Source organism: Dermacentor silvarum, chromosome 2, assembly GCF_013339745.2.
Source record: "Dermacentor silvarum isolate Dsil-2018 chromosome 2, BIME_Dsil_1.4, whole genome shotgun sequence".
Classification (NCBI taxonomy): Eukaryota; Metazoa; Arthropoda; class Arachnida; order Ixodida; family Ixodidae; genus Dermacentor; species Dermacentor silvarum.
Genome location: NC_051155.1, coordinates 88827920 through 88832841, shown reverse-complemented (window position 1 = coordinate 88832841; position 4922 = coordinate 88827920).

Sequence of the window (4922 nt, the reverse complement as noted above, 5' to 3'; positions counted from 1 at the left end):
TCATGCGGACTCTTCTATTGCCCAGACTCTCTGACGCGCTGAGGAAGGACGCCGCATAGCTCAGCTCCGTACGTTGGCATCCCAGGACCACTCCAAGATCCGCTACGATTCACGACATGAGAATGTGTCATATGACAAAGGGGACATTGTATGGCTTTGGACACCACTTCGCAAGCGCGGCCTGTGCCAGAAGTTTCTGGCTCGTTACACCGGGCCTTTCGTCATCACCGATCGCCTAAGTGATGTAACCTACTCTATTGCTCGTCTCGTGTCCAATGGCTACCGGTCTAAGAAGACGCAGCTTGTTCACGTCGCTCGCCTGAAACGCTGTCAGCCACGTGACTCCGAGTGGACGTAACAGTTACTCGCCCAGCGGGCTTCGTCTGAGACGGGAGGAGTGTTACACTAAAACTACGGCAAGGACGGAAGAAGAGTACGAAGTGCACTTGCCTTGGTAGCGGCTCGGTGGCAGCGCGGCCTCTTTTCATCAATGCATCTGTTAAATAAACGCACCTTATCGTAACAGTATATATATATATATATATATATATATATATATATATATATATATATATACATATATATATATATATATATATATATATATACACGTCTTCCACGTAACCGGCTTCTCACCCTTCTCGCACATACACTTTGTTACACTTTGACACTCATAATGCTAACGCATGATAAGTACATCGCATTTCATGGCGAGAAATCACAACGTCATTCATCACATGCTTTGATCGTACGCCTCACCGTCCTCGTTCCTCCTGTTTGCAGACCACTTGCGTTTCCCGATCTCTTCGCGGAGCGAGTGAGAAGGGGGGGGGGGGGCACGGCGAAGTGCCGCGTTGAGGCATGTTCCCTCGAGCACAAGACAAATCTCGGTGGCTGGCCAGGCGGTGAAGAAGCACGTGGCTATTCATACGCTTGAACATCACACCGTCGCTGCTTGGAACGCTGCGTAGCGCCTCATGCCACACCTCAAGAAAGTTCGGGCCGTGGCAGGTGTTGCAACAGAAACGGAAGCGATGTGGCGTAATAGCCTGAACACCAAGGATTGAGTGGTATCATGAAAAAATATGCAGAATGAACATACAAAATGAACTGGTCATAAAAAAGTCACAGGCCTGCGTGGCACACGCAGCACAGTCACAGCGTAAGCTGGTTGAGTGGTGCAAGAGTAGCTCCAATTTCGGCACCACGCACAACAAGGTCTTCGCGGCAAAGTGTCTTCGCCTTGATTTTGACGAGAACGATCTGAACTGTCCGCCCGGCGCCGACGGCGAACTGCGGCTTTGCTCTTTGCACAGCAGCCCGCTGAGCCCGATGATGCCTGGTTGTATATAGCCGCGCACGTAGCTCTAGCTAGAATTCGCTTCTTCAGCAGCGGTTCGTACCTTGCGAGATGACGCCATAACGTGTACCGAAGAGGTACCCAGAATACGTGGCGCACATGTAACATCGGGATAGCGTTGATTGGGCGCCTCGTCTGAATCGCATCTCGTCTGAATCGCATCTCGTCGCACGCGGCGGTTGCAGGCACGTTAACTGGATGGCGCCACCATACTGGCGGAGGCTCGGGTCATCTGCGCCTGCGCGCCTACCTAGGGTGCGTTTGTAGAGCCTTTTCCTGACGCTGCAGCAAGCGCTGTTGTTCGCATTTCCGGCGATAGCGGCTACGGGGCTGCGGCAGCATCATCGCGACCAGAAAGGGCTGTTAGAATGAGCCCATAACAGCTTACGCTGTAAAAAAAAAAAAAAAAAAAAAAAAAAAAAAAAAAAAATCCGAGGTCACCTAAGCACTTGAGTTGTGAATGCGAAAGCATTAATGTCCTATTGAACGCCTCTGAACGGTCCTTCGAGTTGTGAACTCCTCGCGGGCAAGCGAGTGCGTTGAGCTTGGCGCGTCTTGATTTGGCCCACGGTGATTTGGCCTTACCGAGGCGCAATTACAACGTAGGCGAGACCTTGCGTGGACAAGGAACGCACCAATAAGATAGGCTTTCGAGAGCGAGGAGGACGTAGGCCACGGCGATGCCCTCTCCCGTCACGCGACACCTGGCGCACTGGTGTTCCGTATGGCCCGCTTTGCTTCGTAGAGGGGCGCTAGTAACGTGGCGTCGCATCCAATAGGGAATTTAGGATGTTACAGGCGCCTGACGCCGGCTTTTGCGCTCAATGAGCCATTTGATGCTTTCGCATCAATAAAGAAAGTTCTGGCAGAAACCATCTCAGGATGTTGTCGACGTTAATCCGTTATTGACAAGTGGCAACATGCCAGAATTTTTTTTACGCGCAAGCGTAGATCAGCGGGATTATGTTTGTCGCTGCGAGGGAAGCGAGTGACGAAGGAGGAAGGTGCCTGGAGGTGAATAGAATCGCCGCGTTCGCGCCCTTTCCGTTCGTGCTTCGACGTCGCGGGGCTCACTGTGCATGTTCGCGGCGTCCATGCGATTGCGTGTGACCCGCGTTCACGTAGTGAATCGTCACTGTAACGTTTTTCTTACAGGGGACGAGGAAGAAGTTTAGTATGCGACTCGTTTACTAGTCTAGTTATTGGAAATTGTTTTGCTTTTCGAGCTAAGCTAGTTATAATCGAGGAGGTTTAAAAAAAACGAATTTTTTTTCAACCTCCTTGGTTATGACACACATTTCGGTGGCGTTCATGTACGTACAAAACTATCATCATCAGCATTAGCTCGAGTGTCGTCGTCTTCCTCCGCAGCTGGCTCGTTGGCGCCCTTCGGTTTGCACTCGTGCGCATGCTCGGCACGCGCTCGTTCCACTGCTCCCGCGTTCGTCGTCGTCGTCTGCTTCCACAGCTGGCTGCGCTGCCGCTAATCATTCCAGCGTGGAAGTTCACTTTTGTCGTCATAATGGGGAGGCCGTGATTGTGGGAGTATGAGCCATTGCTTAAGGGGGTATGAGCAATTCATTGTCTTACCGTAACGGACAGATGTAATTTTGAAGCAATTTGAAGCAATTTTATGGAAATAAACCATATAAAGAAACAAATAAATAAACAAACAAACAAATAAACCCTTCGTCATACGTCTCGTTGCAGCAGTCGAGTTAGTCGGATGGCTCCGAAGCGTCCCGTGATGATTCCACGGCAAGCGGTTCTTAGAAGCGCCCCAAGAATGTAGATTGCCCCGATACCAAATCCCACTGGCTAGACATGGCATAGTTAGTCGAATGGCCACAGGCTTTCGCCGAACACACTTTGGAATTTACAAAGTGTCCTTCAAATGTTTTATTTGGTAGAATACCTCGTCCCGCCAGAAGCAGCCATAGTAGCACGATGGGAGTCCACGTGGATATTCTTGGTTATCCTTCCGCACAGAGCGCCACTATTCCAGAAGCACTTGAGTAGACGACAGTGAAGCTAGCGCGTTCACAAGATGACGTCGCGGTGCGATCTCAAGTAATACAAAAAATGTGGCGGAAAATTATTAGACAGTTTTAGCAGAGCTTTCACGGTCCGCTCCGCTCAGACCATCGTGTCCGAATGATTCGCGCAGAGCCGCTCAGCGGAACGCTAGCGGGAGCGCTAATGCGCGTGCGCAAAACGCTCATATCGGCAGCGGAACGAAGAACGCTGCACACGGTCCGCTACGAAGCCATTTGAGCGGAGCGTTAGGGTGCGTCTACTGGTTGCTTTGCCGTATTACAGCCGCGCTGAGCGCGCGTGGCTGGCGTCTCTGGCAGACGCACTTGTCAAACACGCCAAATCAACGCCTCCTCGTTGCCAAATCAACGCAGTTCATGCAGCCCAGCGTTCATAGAGAAAAAGTATCTATGAACGCTGATGCAGCCAGCGGTGTGCGTGAAACGTTAGCGGAGCGGAGCGTAAGCAACGCTCTGCTAAAGCTGCTAAGCATCGCCCCCCCCCCCCCCCCCCACTCCTAAAATGTCATTACCATAGCCCTTTTACCCAAACCGTTTATGGTTTCTTTTATTGCGATAGCAATTATATGGACACTCCAAAGCAGATTTCTGCCGTCGGCGTCGCCGTCGTCGTTGCCGTCGCCGTGAGGTTCCGTATGACGTCAATGGAGATGCAATCGTCGCCGCGCGCCGCCGAACGCTGTATGAGCGAGTGAAAGGGCGCGAGGAACGCGCGCTTTCACGGGGAGTGAACCCACGGCGGAGAACAAACGCGCGTTCTGCCCCGTGCTCCCTTAAGGGCTGCAGAAGTAGGCGTCTCTTTCCTCCTTTACAATCACCATATATGTAGAGCAAACGCGCCTTCTTCCGCCACGCGAAAGGCCGTCGGGGGGAGGGGGAGGGAACGGAGGCGACGTTTAGCTGCGGCACCAAGTGCCTAATTATATCAGAGGTTCCGGCAACAGTCACCAACGCCGCACGCATTTTGTGCGAACGCGGGCAAAACGCAACGGCGTCGACAACAGTTCTGCGTGTTGTCGGTGCTGCTGCATGTCCAAGTTTATACAGCATACAGCTGATAAAGCTACCATCATTACCCTGTATAGCTCTCTACAAATTTGCTATCGCAATTGATGCTTCACCTTTCAGGTGAAACTGCGACAATTTTTTAGTTGCCTCTACATTTTCCCTCAAAATGTTATTGTGGCTAAACGCTAACTGCATCATTGTTGACGCGGACGTGCACGGCTTTTATTCATAATTGCGCTTTATTTCTGAACATCCTGGCAATATGAAAACAAGCGCATTAGAAGTACCAACGGCAGCTCCCTCATCCGTAGTTTTTCGTTTCAACATGTTATTTTAATTTCCAGTGTGAACACCATGCACAGACACATTATATTTCAGTGTGCACACAGGACAAAATTTGTGATATTTTGAAAGAGAACGAGGTAGCCAACTAACAATTATTTCTAATGATATGGATAGCCTATGTCTAGAGAATCAATATGTTGATGTATGTTCAACTC